At 47.2% G+C, this 18,348-nt stretch overlaps 1 long non-coding RNA gene across 2 annotated transcripts in view; it reads right to left on the bottom strand.

Annotated features, from left to right (window-relative positions):
* The window catches only part of LOC138259593 (uncharacterized), a 62,180-nt gene that overhangs the window by 17,615 nt on the left and 26,217 nt on the right, over nucleotides 1-18,348 (bottom strand). For both annotated transcript variants that reach the window (XR_011198759.1, XR_011198756.1), the window contains exon 3: nucleotides 11,293-11,354. This is a non-coding gene — a long non-coding RNA (uncharacterized lncRNA). The remainder of the gene's footprint in view (nucleotides 1-11,292; nucleotides 11,355-18,348) is intronic.

Raw genomic sequence — 18,348 nt, 5'->3', positions numbered from 1 at the left:
CCTCTGGTTGCGGGGATATATAGGGCTTGTAGGTTCATCAAGAACCCTAGGTACCCGGAGCCAATAAATGAGCTGCACCCTGCAGTGCGTTTTCATTCTATACCGGGTATACAGCAATTAATTTGCTGAAATATAAAGAGTGAAAAATAGCTATCAAGACAACCTTTGTATTTCCAAAATGGGCACAAGATAAGGTGTTGAGGAGCAGTGGTTATTTGCACATCTCTGAATTCTAGGGTGACCATACTAGCATGTGAATTACAGGGCATTTCTCAAATAGATGTCTTTTTTACACACTCTCTTATATTTGGAAGGGAAAAATGTAGAGAAAGACAAGAGGCAATAACACTTGTTTTGCTAATCTATGTTCCCCCAAGTCTCCCGATAAAAATGATACCTCACTTGTGTGGGTAGGCCTAGCGCCCGCGACAGGAAACGCCCCAAAACACAACGTGGACACATCACATTTTTTTTAAGAAAACAGAGGTGTTTTTGGCAAAGTGGCTACCTGTAGATTTTGGCCTCTAGCTCAGCCGGCACCTGGGGAAACCTACCAAACCTGTGCATTTTTTAAAACTAGAGACCTAGGGGAATCCAAGATGGGGTGACTTGTGGGGCTCTGACTAGGTTCTGTTACCCAGAATCCTTTGCAAACCTCAAAATTTGGCAAAAAAAAAAAAAAATACACATTTTCCTCACATTCTGGTGACAGAAAGTTCTGGAATCAGAGAGGAGCCACAAATTTCCTTCCACCCAGCGTTCCCCCAAGTCTCCCGATAAAAATGATACCTCACTTGTGTGGGTAGCCTAGCGCCCGCAACAGGAAATGCCCCAAAACGCAACGTGGACACATCACATTTTTTTAAAGAAAACAGAGGTGTTTTTGGCAAAGTGGCTACCTGTAGATTTTGGCCTCTAGCTCAGCCGGCACCTGGGGAAACCTACCAAACTTGTGCATTTTTTAAAACTAGAGACCTAGGGGAATCCAAGATGGGGTGACTTGTGGGGCTCTGACCAGGTTCTGTTACCCAGAATCCTTTGCTAACCTCAAAATTTGGCCAAAAAAAACACATTGTCCTCACATTTTGGTGACAGAAAGTTCTGGAATCAGAGGAGCCACAAATTTCCTTCCACCCAGCGTTCCCCCAAGTCTCCCGATAAAAATGGTACCTCACTTGTGTGGGTAGGCCTAGCGCCCACGAAAGGAAATGGCCCAAAACACAACGTGGACACATCACATTTTTTCATACAGTAGAAAACAGTGCCTACCTGTGGATTTTGGCCTCTAGCTCAGTCGGCACCTGGGGAAACCTAGCAAACCAGCGCATTTTTGAAAACTAGAAACTCAGGGGAATCCATGATGGTGTGACTTGTGGGGCTCTGACCAGGTTCTGTTACCCAGAATCCTTTGCAAACATCAAAATTTGGCCAAAAAAACACTTTTTCCTCTCATTTTGGCGACAGAAAGTTCTGGAATCTGAGAGGAGCCAAAAAATTCCTTCCACCCAGCGTTCCCCTAAGACTCTCGATAAAAATGGTACCTCACTTGTGTGGGTAGGCCTAGCGCCCACGAAAGGAACTAGCCCAAAACACAACGTGGACACATCACATTTTTTCATAGAAAACAGAGGTGTTTTTTGCAAAGTGCCTACCTGTGGATTTTGGCCTCTAGCTCAGCCGGCCCCAGGGGGGGCAGAAATGGCCTAAAATAAATTTGACCAACCACCAAACCCCCCACCCCCGGGAGTTACCCTTGCCTACGGGGTCACTCCCCCTGCGTGACATTGGCACCAAAAAAAATCCCCGGTGCCTAGTGGTTTCTGCCCCCCTTGGGGCAGATTGGCGTAGCAAAAAACGGCCGATCTGCCCCCAAATGGGGCAGAAATGGCCTAAATACAATTTTTCCCTCCAGGGGAGCGACCCTTGTCCAAGGGGTCGCTCCCCATCTGTAAAACAAAAAAAACAACAAAAAAAAAACGGTGCCTAGTGGTTTCTGCCCCCCTTGGGGGCAGACCGGCCTAATCAAAATAGGCTGATCTACCCCCCAGGGGGGCATAAATGGCCTAAAATAATCCCCCCCCCCAAGGGAGCGACCCTTGCCTAAGGGGTCGCTCCCCTTGCGTGAAATTCCCGAAAACAAAAAAACTCCCTGGTGTCTAGTGGTTTCTGCCCCCCTTGGGGGCAGATTGGCCTCATCAAAATAGGCCAATTGGGGCAGAAATGGCCTAAATATAATTTGCCCCCTAGGGGAGCGACCCTTGCCTAAAGGGGTCGCTCCCCACCTAAAAAAAAATATATATATATGATCCCCGGTGCCCTAGAGGTTTCTGCCCCCCCGAGGGCAGAAAAGGCCTTCCTAAAAAATGCCCCCCATTGGGAGCGACCCTTGCCCAAGGGGTCGCTCCTTATGCCACTTTCAACAAAAAAAAATACATTTCCTTCCCTTTGAAGCCTCTCCGGGCCTCCCCCACGCGATCGAAAGAGCTGGAAGCGATGAGGAGGCCCTGTGACAAATCAGCGCGCGCTGACGTCACAGGGGAGGTCGGGGTGGAAGGGGAAGGGCTTCCCCTTCCATCCCTGCCTTGGGGGGGTGGGTGGGGAGCGCTCCCCCCAGTTCCTGTGCCTTGGACGAGGTCACCTCGTCCAAGGCACACGGGAACTGGTGCCTTAGACGAGGTCACCTCGTCCAAGGCACAGTACAGGTCAATGTGTTATCTGTTTTGTTGGTTGTAGGAGGCTGGCCTAGCTTATAGTGGGTACCTGATGGTACTTACACCTTGTGCCAGGTCCAGTTATCCCTTATTAGTAGATTAGTAGTGTTCTAGCAGCTTAGGCTGATAGAGGTAGCTATAGCAGAGCAGATTAGGCTGAACTAGGAGACATGCAAAGCTCGTACCATACCACACATATCATATAGGTACTGTATCATAAGAAAGACAATACTCAGAGTTACTAAAAATAAAGGTACATTATTTTAGTGACAATGTGCCAAAAATATCTCAGAAGATATACTCCTCTAGGAGGTAAGTAAAATATACAAAATATACACACAAACCAAAATCAGGTAAGTAAAACAGTCAGAAAGTTGTAGGATACAATAGGATGCAATAGGCCTAGGGGCAACACAAACCATATACTAAGAAAGTGGAATGTGAACCACAAATGGACCCCTAGGCTAGTGTAGTTTCTAGAGGGTCGCTGGGAGTGTAAGAAAACACTAAGGGTGTCCAAGGTACCCCACCCCAAGACCCTGAAAAGTAGGAGTAAAGTACTACTATTTCCCCAGAAGCACACTAAAGTCGTGATTTTTTGTTTTTTTGCAAAGACCACAACAGACTGCAAAGCACTGAAGATGGATTCCTGGACCTGAGGACCTGCAAAGGAAGGGGACCAAGTCCAAAGAGTCATGAAAGTGTCCAGGGGGGGCAGGAGCCCACTAAACCCCAGATGAAAATGCAAAATGGCTGCCTCTGGGTGGAAGAAGCTGAAGATTCTGCAACAACGAAAGGTGCAAGGAACTTCTCCTTCATGCAGAAGATGTCCCACAGAGTGCTGGAGGATGCAGAGTTGTTTCTTTGGCACAAGACGGCAAACAAGCCTTGCTAGCTGCAAAGGTCGCGGTTGAAGAAAAAGGTTGCTGCCCGGGCCCAGGAAGGACCAGGATGTTGCCACTTAGGAGAGGAGACAGAGTGGGCCCTCAGCAATATAGAGAGCCCACGCAGAAGAAGGCAGCACCCACAGAAGCCCTTGAACACGGGTTCAAGAAGACTTAACACAGCGGTCGTCTCAACACTGCAAAAGAAGGTCCCATGAAGCCGGAGATCAAGTCAGGGAGCTGAGCATTGCAGGACAGAGTGCTGGGGACCTGGGCTAGGTTGTGCATGAAAGATTCCTTGGAAAGGTGCACAGAAGCTCAAGCAGCTGCAGTTCAAGCGGTGAACAGGATTACTGTCTGGAGAGGGGAGGCAAGGACTTACCTCCTCCAAATTTGGACAGTTGGACCACTAGACAGTCTGGGTCACTTGGGTCAACCACCTGTGTTCCAGGGGCCATGCTCGTCAGGATAAGAGGGGTCTCAGAGTACCGGTGATGGTGACATTTGGTGCCTGCTGGAGCAGGGGGAAGATTCCATCGACCCACAGGAGATTTCTTCGTGACTTCCAGTGCAGGATGAAGGCAGGTGGTCCCCAAAGCATGCACCACCAGGAAACAGTCGAGAAAGCCAGCAGTATTAAGCGCTACAATGTCGCTGGTAGTCTTCTTGCTACTTTTTTGCAGTTTTGCAGGCGTCCTGGATCAATCAGCGGTCGATCCTTGGCAGAAGTCGAAGAGGGAGATGCAGAGAAACTCTGATGAATTCTTGCAAGTCGTTATCTGAGGAAAAGCCCACTGGAGAGACCCTAAATAGCCCTTAAAGGAGGATTGGCCACCTAGTCAAGTAAGCACCTATCAGGAGGGGTCTCTCACATCACCTCCTGGCACTGGCCACTCGGAGGCCTCCAGAGTGCCCTCACACCTCTGGATTCAAGATGGCAGAGGTCTGGGACACACTGGAGGAGCTCTGGGCACCACCCCTGGGGTGGTGATGGACAGGGGAGTGGTCATTCCCCTTTCCTTTGTCAAGTTTCGCGCCAGAGCAGGGACTGGGGGTTCCCTAAACCGGTGTAGACTGGTTTATGCATGGAAGGCACCATCTGTGCCCTTCAAAGCATTTCCAGAGGCTGGGGGAGGCTACTCCTCCCCAGCCCTTAACACCTATTTCCAAAGGGAGAGGGTGTGACACCCTCTCTCAGAGGAAATCCTTTGTTCTGCCTTCCTGGGACTGGGCTGCCCAGACCCCAGGAGGACAGAAACCAGTCTGAGGGTTGGCAGCAGCGGTAGCTGCATAGAAAACCCCAGAGAGCTGGTTTGGCAGAACTCACGGTCCATATTGGAGCCCCGGGGATGCATGGAATTGTCCCCCCAATACCAGACTTGAATTGGGGGACAATTCCATGATCTTAGACATGTTACATGGCCATGTTCGGAGTTACCATTGTGAAGCTACACATAGGTATTGACCTATATGTAGTGCACATGTGTATTGGTGTCCCCACACACCCAAAGTCCGTGGAAATTGCCCTGAACAATGTGGGGGCACCTTTGCTAGTGCCAGGGTGCCCTCACACTTAGTAACTTTGCACCTAACCTTCAGAAAGTTAAGGTTAGACATATAGGTGACTTATAAGTTACTTAAGTGCAGTGAAAATGGCAGTGAAATAACGTGTGCAATGGCAGGCCTGTGTAAGGGTTTAACTGAGCTCCCTATGGGTGGCAAAAGAAATGCTGCAGCCCATAGGGATCTCCTGGAACCCCAATACCCTGGGTACCCAGGTACCATATACTAGGGAATTATAAGGGTGTTCCAGTGTGCTAATTGAAATTGGTAAAATTGGTCACTAGCCTATAGGGACAAATTTAAAGGCAGAGAGAGCATAAGCACTGAGGTTCTGATTAGCAGAGCCTCTGTGACACAGTTAGGCACTACACAGGTATACACGTTCAGGCCACAATGAGCACGGGGGTCCTGGCTAGCAGGATCCCAGTGAGACAGGCAAAAACAAACTGACATACATGTACAAATGGGGGTAACATGCCAGGCAAGATGGTACTTTCCTACATTGGTCAAGTAAGAAAATACGTTTTCTATTTTATGCAATTTACAATTCCAATGACATTGAGAGTGAATAGTGTGAGGGGCTTTGGAGAACAGTGGCTTTCCATGGTAGCAATGTATGATGTGCAACAATCCGGCAGTGCTATCCCGGGTGATGGACTGTTCACTCTGCTGGTCCAAGTGTATAAGGGAAAATGGGAAAAAGAAGGTAGACTCCCATAGAGAGTCGCTGAACTCTGTTGTATGTTGGCACCACAGCATATTGGAAGAGAGGGTGAACTAAATGTGGTGTTGAGGGTACAAAAATGTGAGGTACTTGTCGTAAACTGGTGTGTAAGCAGTGGGTGAACATATGGGCAAGAACTGGATATTCTCCAAACTTTAGCTGACAGATCTGCAAGTGCAGTACAACTAAGTAACTTTTCAACTTTACAAAAAGGCAGGTGTTGCCCTCTCACCTCCACTGGGTCACTTTGCCACTCTAGTCTCAAAGGCATAATACCGGAAACCCTTAAAAAGCAAACCAGGTCTATTATCTGTAGTGAAGGACGGTTGGTTCTACGAGTCAATAATAGTTGTTAGGCAGTGTAGGCCTCTGTTTGGAGTGAGGGTGCTGGAAACATAGTTGTAGGAGTAGAGTTCTCCTCTCACATTTTAGTACACAGAGAGCTCTCTCTGGCTATTGTATTTAAAGATTGTCTGGGGGTTTTTCCTCTTTAGTACGATTATCTTCTCACATGTTTATATCAGGCGGGAATAAGCAGTGTCTCCCAGGCATCAACAGATTCTGACTTTTATCTAAGTCTACAAAGCTCATATCTAGAGACTGTGTAGTAGTCTTTGGCATCTGCTGTCACCGTTTGTGTTTTGTATTAGTGCTAATTTTGGTAGCTCTCTGAGAGGTAACAATACTTTTTGTCTGGATTTCAGTCATATATATTGTTCTTTACAGATTATGTTCATCTGAAGTGGCAGAAAGGCAAGATGGAGATACACAGGACCAGCCACGTAACTGAATATGTGGCATTATTCCAACTATATTTATTTCGCAGGCGTCATTGTAATATCAGTGAAATGTACGTAGGAAGGGGGCTCTAGGAGTTGGGTGTAAACTCCTTTCCCACCTCTTTAGTACTACTCTATCTCAGAGATTTACATGCTGTATAGGTGGTGACCATTGTTCCCATCAAGGTTGTTAATTTGCAGAAACTGCTGGTTCTCTACCTCCATACTGTCTCCAAAGTGTGTCCCTTTGTCTGACTTTCTTCTTCATCCATGCCTCACTTGCCCCTGTGTTTGCATGTGACCTTCAGGGCATGCATCTGGGGCAAAGGCTGCTTGTGTCCACCAATGTTTCTCTCTTGCTATCGGCGGAACCTCCTGATCTGGGGATAATGAGTTGCATGTCTCAGTGCTCGTTGATGCATAGTTGTGTAGGGCCCTCCAGCCTGCTGTGATGGCGGTCTGTTTACACTGCAGCCTTGTGAATGGACGTTTAATTTGGGCAGGCAAGCTTTGCCTTCACAATATACTTTTGCACATCACCTTAGATCTGTGCTGCAATCAGAAAGAAAGCCATGATGTGAAGGACACTGGGGGGAGCATGCAGTGGTGCCTTGGACTGCTGTGGGCTCCCCTAATGCCCACAACCCACATACACAAAGAGGAAGCAGTCCCTCTTGGACAACTACAACTAGGAAAATGTATACTGTTGATGCTCTAATTAAGAGACAAGATGTTGGATTGGGACTACCTGAGTTTATAAAATGACCTTGTACGTCTTCGTAAGACTGTGGCAAAGCCAAATTAAATACATTTACACAGGATAATAGTCAAATTCAAAACCATAAACGTTTATTCAAACTTGGGATCATCACAGAAGGCATAAAGAAGTTAGGGAATTAGCAATAAATCTTTCAATAGTACAACAAAATAATGCAAGTGGATAAGCACAAACTATATTTCTGAAGCAAGTAAACAACCAGAACCAAAAATAGTTAGGCAAGAGGACGGACAGAGTATGCAATCCAAGCAACTGTCTGGCAATTAAAAAGCCTGAAAAAAAGTCAATGAAAAATGGACAAGAACAGAGCCTGCTCAGCGTAAAACGCAGAGAAAGTCTAACTATAAATCAGATGACAGACTAGCATGCTGTCTGCAAAATAACAAAGGCAAAGAAAGTCTGGCACATCTCCCAAAAACATAATTTGTTTTGGGTTTTAGACAGAAATGCCACAGACATTTAGGGGGTCATTCCAACCCTGGCGGTAAAAACCGCCAGGGCGAATGACCGCGGTAGCACCGCCAACAGGCTGGCGGTGCACCGCCGGGCATTCTGACCGCGGCGGTACAGCCGCGGCCAGAAGCGGAAAGTCGGCGGGCTCCCGCCGACTTACCGCCGCCCGGGAGAATCCTCCATGGCGGCGGAGCGCGCTCCGCCGCCATGGGGATTCTGACACCCCCTACCGCCATCCTGTTCCTGGCGGGTCTCCCGCCAGGAAAAGGATGGCGGTAGGGGGTGCCGCGGGGCCCCTGGGGGCCCCACAAAGTATTTCAGTGTCTGCTATGTAGACACTGAAATACGCGACGGGTGCCACTGCACCCGTCGCACCTTCCCACTCCGCCGGCTCAATTCTGAGCTGGCGTCCTCGTGGGAAGGCTGTTTCCCCCTGGGCTGGCGGGCGGACTTTTGGCGGTCGCCCGCCAGCCCAGGGGGAAAGCCAGAATGACCGCCGCGGTCTTTCGGCCGCGGTACGTCTTCTGGCGGTAACCGCATGGCGGGCGGCGACCGCCGCCCGCCGCGGTCAGAATCAGGCCCTTAGTTACTTCTACTGGTCTGTCAGGGTTGGACAAGTAATGTAACATGACAGACCAATGAACAGTCAAACACATTAGATACATTTAATAAGACACATCTAGAAACGCCTAACTTACTGCATCAATGAATGAGGTGTGCATAGCATATGAAGGAAATGACATGACATTTATTTAACACAGAAATACAATAGACAGTTCAGCTAATGAATGGTCCCTAGACTAGACACAAGCAAAGGATCTTGAAAGCTACAAAGACCATAACATCATGAGCATGGCTTACTCGAGAGAACACACATTAATACAATTTATTAATACAGAGATCATGGCTAATACTTCTCTTTCACTGGCTTGGAAGAGCACACGTGCAGGCAGAAAAGCTTATTCATGTAAAATAAAAGTGCACTTTTTTCTGCAAATACAAATAGATGTCAATGCAATCTGTATGAGACCTATCCATGCTAACTAAATCATGAATAAATAAGCATTATTTTCTAATTAGTAAAAACGCTCCTACAATTCCACAGGCATTCACGTGTTGGTATCCAACAAATGGTTTGCAGCAGCAATTGAAGTCGCAAACAATTTTTAGGTCTTGCCTACACAACGCATGCGTTGTGCTGCGACAGGTATTATTCACAATTCAATTGGCTTACAATCGGCCCACGGGATACCAATAATTGCTTTCGTAGTCTCTCTCATTTGCAATATTTCGGCTGCTGCTCTCCCATCGGCTTCCTTTTGATTCTTGCGTTAGCTCCTCCATGGAGAATGGACCAAGTACATATGTTCATCCTCATCTTTTTTGCAACACACTTTTTTTTGTATTTTTCAAGTGTTTCGATATTACTCCTAGATGTGCAACGTGCTTTCTACTTTTAACAGGGCATAGGGCTTCCGATTTATATTACTTTCACCCTATCAGCTGTTGATGCTTTAGTTACCTACACCTATAACTTTATTACTCTATGCCACTCAACACTACTGTATTTTACACCACTCTATGCCAATCCACTCTACGCCACCCTATTCTACACTACTCTACTTGTTACGACTCTGTCGTCCCATTTCCATGGGGCGCTGTAAGGGGACTGTCAGAAGCCTGGGAATCACCTTGAACACCTATCTAGAGTCCCTTGCTGACTCCTGTTTGTTTCGCTTTTCTCCATGGTACACTTGTGTAGGACTACATTTGCTTCTTGGGACTGCAAATCCCAGAATGCACAGCTTGGTAGTCAGTAAAACCCGGATTCTGTTTCCCATTGTCTTCTATGGGAGAAGTCCAGTTGCTCCTTTTCACTGGATCCTCTCCTCCAGGACTTGCAAGTGTCCGAAACTACACACACCTGTGACCTCTCCTGTGCAGCCCAGCTTGGAACTGCTTATAAGCAGCCATTTCCTCAAGCTCCCCGTCGTGCATTGGAGTTCGATTCCTTTGTGTGACAGACCCCTTGTTGGATGGTGTTCCAGTTTTGTTCCTGTTCTGTTCCAGCTTGAGCCTGTTTCCTGTTTCTCTGCCCTGCTCCTGATTGTTCCCGCCAGAGTCTGCTCCCTTTCTCTTAGCCTTGTACCTGTTTGTATCTTCCAGAGCCTGCTCGCTGTTTCTCTGCCCTGCTCCTGCCTTGTTTCAGCCTGAACCTGCTCTCTGTTTCCCAGTCCTGTTTACTACTCATCCCTACTCCCTGTATTCCAGTCCTGTCCTTGCCTGTTCCAGTCAGAGCCTGCTCTCAGTTTCCAAGTCCTATCTCTGTTTGTTCCAGCCAGACGTTTGCACCCTGTTTTCAAGTCCTAGTCCTGCCTTTACTTCAGCCTGTTCCCAGTTCTTGCCTCTGCCTCTTTGTTTGTTCCCTTCTGTTTCTGTTTCCTCTTGGTTCTTTGTGTCTGGTAAGTTTTCATCAGTCTTCACCAGTGTATAAGTGTCCTCCTCTGTACTGGGGTTGGCTCCTGGTTTCCAGGAGGCAATTCCAGTCCCCATCCTTGTCCAGTGTTATACGTTGTCTTTCGTGCCTAACAGTGACAGTGTGCTATTGCTGTTTTCTCAGGAATCGCCACTGTGTTTCCAGCTGGACCCACAAGAGCGTGTCCTGTGTATGTAAGTACTATCCTTGTTTGTGCTCTAGGGTCCAGAGACAGAATCACTTCTGTTGCCTCCTTTCTATCGGGCTGGCAGGGTGACTATCTGTAAGAGCAAACTGCACAGAGGCATTGAGATTCCCTGTCACTGTGGGAGGTTCTGCGCCTTACTCTGTGTACAACCCCAGCATGTTTGTCCACTGGTAATCTGTTTCCTGTTTGTTCACACAAGGGTTGCTCTGCTTTTACTTTCCTGTTTCCTGTGCCTGTCCATAGCTGTCCTTTCCGTGTATGCCTTTAGCTGCTCTTCTGCCCCAGTACACTACCTCTTTAGGATATTCTGTGACCTCAAGGGGTGTCCCAACCAGAGTCCTGATCAGACCCGCCCGAAACCGTGACACTACTAGACACCGCTCCATCCCACTTTTATTCTGCGCCACTCCACTCAACACCAATCTACTCTACTAACTTTTAGCCATGCTGGACAGCAGCTCTCCGCTGCTGTACCCGTTGTCTAAAAGACATTGGCAAAGCCAACAGCTCTCACATACATAAAACCTATTGGCTTTGGCAACGCTTGTTTCAATCTGTTGCTGTTAGGAAAGGGAAACACTCATGTTGTGTCCCCAATATTTGACTCCTTGTTGTAATTAACACCTTACAATTCACAGCATTGTATTTGCTACTGATGACAAAATAAACTTTTGTACATACCAACATCCTTGTAACCAATTAAATATGATACCTACCCTGTCAAAATGCCTCCTGAGTCTGGAGTGAATGCCAAGAACAGCAAATCTTTGCAGAAAGCCTGAAACATGAACCAGAGGACAGTCATTGGAGTTCCCCTTCCTTCACAAGAATGTTCATGCCTCTACTAAGTAGGGATGCCATCTTTCCCAGAGAACAATATTGGCCATTTGATCACATTTTAAGTTTCTGCAAAGGCATGGACATGATACCTAAAATCAACTAAAAAAAAAAAAAAAAAAAAAAAAAATTCAAAACAAAATCGTCTGTTTTCAATTTTAACATAGCCTTTCTGTCTTTGTTTGCTTTACTGTCAGTCAGAGGTCTTTAAGGCATCTCTGCACCATACTTGACAGTAAGACTTCCACAACATCGGACCCAATCTAATCAGCCACAGACTCACCTTCCACCAGCCAACCAAGGAACGCCGCTGAACTACTCTAGCCCTCACGCATGTCCCGAGAGTTTGATGCAGCTGCCGCAGAGGATGCTACTTCTCCTTCCTCGCTGCCAAGACCTGGAATGACTCCCCGCCCCATCTACCCACCTAGCACACCCTCCTCGACGTCAGGAGAACGCTCAAGACATGGCTCTTTGAGGAATGGCAATTGACTCACAGTGACAACCCTAGGCACCTGGATACTCCCAGGGGTGATAAGCTGCGCTTTATAAATCCAATGATTGATTGATTTTTATGATTACTATTTTAAGTCTGCACTGATACGGGGGAAGAATACTGGCTTTAGGTAATTTTCCTTATTTTTGTACTGACTGGAACATTAAAACACTGTTCATATGGAGAAAACAAACGCCAGATGTCTACTACGAAGACCTACGTTTTGGACGGACAATTCTTAAAGCTCAATAAGAAAGACATTCTCTAAACAACTGAATGAAATTGAAAATCAACTCATCACAAAATTAAGCTTGCTGACACTACTGTAAAACCTCTGACAGTCCTGCCAAGTTTACCATCTCAATGTGTGATGTGCTGCATAAATCCAGGTTTTTTTTTCTTAGAATTCTGGGACTTGTAGTCCTGTTTATTCTATGGTAAAACATTACTACAGGTCCCAGAATTCAAAGAAAAAAAAACCTGGACTGGAGCAGCACATCACGCATGGACCTGGGAAACTTGGCAGCTTATGGTCTGAGAGTTATAATGATCAATCGTATTGCCACCTGTTTAAATCTACTCACCTATGACAACGTACTGAAGATCAATAGTGATGGAAATGCCAGACAGGGATGCTGTCTCAGAAAAGCCATAGCTGGGCAAAAACTTTGTCCATCTGGCTGGAAGAGAGAACAGGGATGCTGTTTCTCTTGAGTTGGAGCAGGGCAGGGATGCTGTCCTATGAGCTCCACACTAGGGCAGGGATGCTGTCCTAAGTGTTGTGAGGTAGTGCAGGGTTTCTGCACTAAAGTTTCTCTGGGAGGGTTGGAGGGATGCTCCATGTTAACTAAAATGGTGCTGTTTTTCTCACCAATGTTAGTTATCCCACAGAGAGGTACTTCCACCTCAGGGAGTCTAGCTTTGCCAGCTGATGATTCCCTTGGAACAGGTGCCACCCCAGGAGAGGTTTCTCCCACCACAGGAATAGTATCCTGAATGGTAGGGTGGTTAGGGAATACTGTGATACCCTTTTTACCTGTTGATGGAGAGGGATCCTGAGTTTTCAGGCCTTCTCTCCTTTGCTTTTTCATTTCACTTGAAATGAGAGGGAACAATTCCTCAGGGATGCCCAGCATGGCTGCATGGGCATAAAACTCTACATCAGCCCAACCTGAGGCCTCTAGGTCATTACCTAAGAGACAGTCTACAGGTAAGCTAGGTGATACCACCACCTGCTTAGGGCCAGTAACTCCACCCCAACTAAACTGAATTATAGCTAAGGGAAGAAACTTAGTGGAGTTATGGACATCAATAATCTTATACTGTTGTCCAATGATGTGTTGATCAGGGGGCACTAGGTTTTCAGTCACCAAAGTGAAACTGGCACCTGTGTCCCTGTAGGCCAAGGCCTCAACACCATTTATTGAAACTGTCTGCCTGTACTTATCCATTGTAAGGGGACAAGCAGCCAGTGTGGCAAGGCCAATGCCACTAGGTGTGACAGAAACTGTCTTGGGACTGATTACATCAGTTTCCACTATGGACCCATAAGTGAACCCAACTACACCCTTTGCTTGACTGTTGCCAGCAGTCCCACCACTAGTACCACTACTGCTAGGGGCACTAGAGCTTGATGTATTAGTGGTGGTAGGCTCAGGGGGTTTACCTGGACAGGACTTATCCCCTGGCCTATGGCCTCTGTTTTTACACACAAAGCACCAAGGCTTTTTAATGTGTGCAGGTTGGGAAGAAGAGGAAGAATTTGTTTTATCCCCACCCTCTGAAGAGTGTTTAAGATTTGAAGTGGGATCTTTGGTTTTACCCTTATCCCCATGCTTATCTTGAGATTTTTCACCATCTTTCTTCTTATTGCCATCTTTGTCACCCCCTGTATGAACTTTTCTGTTCACCCTTGTTCTGGCCCATTTGTCTGCCTTCTTTCCCAATTCTTGGGGAGAGGTCAGATCAGAGTCTACCAGGTACTGGTGCAACAAATCAGACACACAATTATTAAGTATATGCTCTCTCAGGATTGTGTTATACAGGCTTTCATAATCAGTAACTTTACTGCCATGTAACCACCCCTCCAAGGCCTTCACTGAATGGTCAATGAAATCAACCCAGTCTTGTGAAGACTCCTTTTTGGTCTCTCTGAACTTTATCCTGTACTGTTCAGTGGTTAAGCCATAACCATCCAGGAGTGCATTCTTAAGAACTGTAAAATTATTGGCATCACTTTCTTTCACAGTAAGGAGTCTATCCCTACCCTTTCCACTAAATGATAGCCATAGGATAGCAGCCCACTGCCTTTGAGGGACATCCTGTACAACACAGGCCCTCTCAAGTGCAGCAAACCACTTGTTAATGTCATCCCCCTCCTTATAAGGGGGAACTATCTTATGCAGATTCCTGGAATCATGCTCTTTTGCAGGATGACTATGGGGAATACTGCTGCTGCCACCATGGGTATCTAAACCCATTTTCTGTCTTTCCCTCTCTATTTCTAAAGACTGTCTATCCAAATCCAGCTGTTGCTTCTTGAGCTTCAGTCTGGTTTGTTCCACTCTCAATCTATTGAGCTCCCTTTCTAACAATCTGTCATCAGGGTGGGTGGGAGGGACATTTCTAGATACAGAGGTATGATGGGAATGAACAGAAGGAGACCTGTCACTTACAGAGGGCACCCTAACAGCTTGGTTACCAGCATAATGTGAGATCACATCATCAGTATGGTGTGATTCAACCTCTGTACCAACTATGCTAGACTGTCTAGTAATGGGCAGGCTGAGAAGTTTCTTTCCTGAACCTTTTCCTGGGGGAGTCCCTGGATCAGATTGAGAACCATTAGCTACTTTTTCTACAGATTGGGCACTTATGGCCTTATCCTGTACTCTAAGCATATTAATTAACAGTTCTAAGGAAGGATTCTTCCCTACACTCAAACCTCTCTCTATGCAGAGACTCCTTGCTCCTTTCCAGCTAAGGTGATCATATGCAAGTTTGGACAGTTCAACTTTTTGGCCTGTGCCAGACATTTTTTAGAGAGAGTTAAAGTGATAGATAAAGAGAAAAAAGTTTTCAGACCTTTTTGGAAAGACAGAAAAAACTTTTTAAACTTTTAAGAACTTTTTGAAAGTTTAGAAGTACTTTTCAGCACTTAGAAAAGAGTGAAAAGAGGAAATGCAAAACTTTTTGGCTATGTGTATATACACTGACCTTGTTTTGTATATTTTTCTCTTATGAAAAGTACAATGACAAGAGTGGTAAGTAGTCTCAAAGCACTTATCCCACCACTGCACAACCAATGTAGGAGGCTGGACTGGCTTGTAGTGAGTACCAAGGGGTACTTGCACCTTGCACCAGGCCCAGTTATCCCTTATTAGTGTATAGGGTGTCTAGCAGCTTAGGCTGATAGATAATGGTAGCTTAGCAAAGCAGCTCAGGCTGAACTAGGAGACGTGTGAAGCTACTACAGTACCACTTAGTGTCATATGCACAATATCATAAGAAAACACAATACACAGTTATACTAAAAATAAAGGTACTTTATTTTTATGACAATATGCCAAAGTATCTTAGAGTATACCCTCAGTGAGAGGATAGGAAATATACACAAGATATATATACACAATAGCAAAAATATGCAGTATAGTCTTAGAAAACAGTGCAAACAATGTATAGTTACAATAGGATGCAATGGGGAAACATAGGGATAGGGGCAACACAAACCATATACTCCAAAAGTGGAATGCGAACCACGAATGGACCCCAAACCTATGTGACCTTGTAGAGGGTCGCTGGGACTATTAGAAAATAGTGAGAGTTAGAAAAATAACCCTCCCCAAGACCCTGAAAAGTGAGTGCAAAGTGCACTAAAGTTCCCCTAATGACAAAATAGTCGTGTTAGAGGGAGAATGCAAGGAAAACACAAATCAGCAATGCAACAACGATGGATTCCTGACTGAGGGTACCTGTGGAACAAGGGGACCAAGTCCAAAAGTCACAAGCAGCTCGGAGATGGGCAGATGCCCAAGAAATGCCAGCGGTTGGTGCAAAGAAGCTCTTACTAGGCTGAAGAACTGTGAATACTGCAGGAACGACAAGGGCTAGAGACTTCCCCTTTGGAGGATGGATCCCCCACGCCTTGGAGAGTCGTGCAGAAGTGTTTTCCCGCCGAATGGACGCCAACAAGCCTTGCTACACGCAAATCGTGCGTTTGGCGTTTTTGGACGCTGCTGGGGCCCAGGAGGGACCAGGAGGTCGCAAATTGGACCTGCAGAGAGAGGGGACGTCGAGCAAGACAAAGACCCCTCACTGAAGCAGGTAGCACCCGGAGAAGTTCCAGAAACAGGCACTACGAGGATGCGTGAAACGGTGCTCGCCGAAGTTGCACAAAGGAGTCCCACGTCGCCGGAGACCAACTTAGAAAGTCGTGCAATGCAGGTTAGAGTGCCGTGGACCCAGGCTTGGCTGTGCACGAAGGATTTCCGCCGGAAGTGCACAGGGGCCGGAGAAGCTTGCAAAGTCGCGGTTCCCAGCAATGCAGCCCAGCGAGGTGAGGCAAGGACTTACCTCCACCAAACTTGGGCTGAAGAGTCACTGGACTGTGAGGGTCACTTGGACGGTGTCGCTGGATTCGAGGGACCTCGCTCGTCGTGCTGAGAGGAGACCCAAGGGACCGGTAATGCAGCTTTTTGGTGCCTGCGGTTGCAGGGGGAAGATTCCGTCGACCCACAGGAGATTTCTTCGGAGCTTCTGGTGCAGAGAGGAGGCAGACTACCCCCACAGCATGCACAAGCAGGAAAACAGTCGAGAAGGCGGCAGGATCAGCGTTACAGAGTTGCAGTAGTCGTCTTTGCTACTATGTTGCAGGTTTGCAGGCTTCCAGCGCGGTCAGCGGTCGATTCCTTATCAGAAGGTGAAGAGGGAGATGCAGAGGAACTCGGCTGAGCTCATGCATTCGTTATCTAAAGTTTCCCCAGAGACAGAGACCCTAAATAGCCAGAAAAGAGGGTTTGGCTACCTAGGAGAGAGGAAAGGCTACTAACACCTGAAGGAGCCTATCAGCAGGAGTCTCTGACGTCACCTGGTGGCACTGGCCACTCAGAGCAGTCCAGTGTGCCAGCAGCACCTCTGTTTCCAAGATGGCAGAGGTCTGGAGCACACTGGAGGAGCTCTGGACACCTCCCAGGGGAGGTGCAGGTCAGGGGAGTGGTCACTCCCCTTTCCTTTGTCCAGTTTCGCGCCAGAGCAGGGGCTAAGGGGTCCCTGAACCGGTGTAGACTGGCTTATGCAGAATTGGGCACATCTGTGCCCAACAAAGCATTTCCAGAGGCTGGGGGAGGCTACTCCTCCCCTGCCTTCACACCATTTTCCAAAGGGAGAGGGTGTCACACCCTCTCTCAGAGGAAGTTCTTTGTTCTGCCATCCTGGGCCAGGCCTGGCTGGACCCCAGGAGGGCAGCTGCCTGTCTGAGGGGTTGGCAGCAGCAGCAGCTGCAGTGAAACCCCAGGAAGGGCAGTCTGGCAGTACCAGGGTCTGTGCTACAGACCACTGGGATCATGGAATTGTACCAACAATGCCAGGATGGCATAGAAGGGGCAATTCCATGATCATAGACATGTTACATGGCCATATTCGGAGTTACCATGGTGAAGCTACATATAGGTAGTGACCTATATGTAGTGCACGCGTGTAATGGTGTCCCGCACTCACAAAGTTCAGTGAATTGGCTCTGAACAATGTGGGGGCACCTTGGCTAGTGCCAGGGTGCCCTCACACTAAGTAACTTTGCACCTAACCTTTACCAGGTAAAGGTTAGACATATAGGTGACTTATAAGTTACTTAAGTGCAGTGTAAAATGGCTGTGAAATAACGTGGACGTTATTTCACTCAGGCTGCAGTGGCAGGCCTGTGTAAGAATTGTCAGAGCTCCCTATGGGTGGCAAAAGAAATGCTGCAGCCCATAGGGATCTCCTGGAACCCCAATACCCTGGGTACCTCAGTACCATATACTAGGGAATTATAAGGGTGTTCCAGTAAGCCAATGTAAATTGGTAAAATTGGTCACTAGCCTGTTAGTGACAATTTGAAAGTAATGAGAGAGCATAACCACTGAGGTTCTGGTTAGCAGAGCCTCAGTGAGACAGTTAGGCACCACACAGGGAACATATACATGCACACCTATGAGCACTGGGGCCCTGTGTGACAGGGTCCCAGTGACACATACATATAGGCCACAACCTTATGAGCACTGGGGCCCTGACTAGCAGGATCCCAGTGACACATAACAACCATACTGAAAACATGGTGTTTTCACTATGAGCACTGAGGCCTGGCCATCAGGATCCCAGTGAGACAGTAAAAACAGTGACAAACACCCTGACATACACTCACAAACAGGCCAAAAGTGGGGGTAACAAGGCTAGAAAGAGGCTA

The sequence above is a fragment of the Pleurodeles waltl genome, chromosome 1_1 (genome assembly GCF_031143425.1).
Source record: "Pleurodeles waltl isolate 20211129_DDA chromosome 1_1, aPleWal1.hap1.20221129, whole genome shotgun sequence".
NCBI classification, from domain to species: Eukaryota; Metazoa; Chordata; class Amphibia; order Caudata; family Salamandridae; genus Pleurodeles; species Pleurodeles waltl.
The sequence above is the reverse complement of the archived record's forward strand: the minus strand, read 5'-3'. Positions and strand labels throughout refer to the sequence as shown.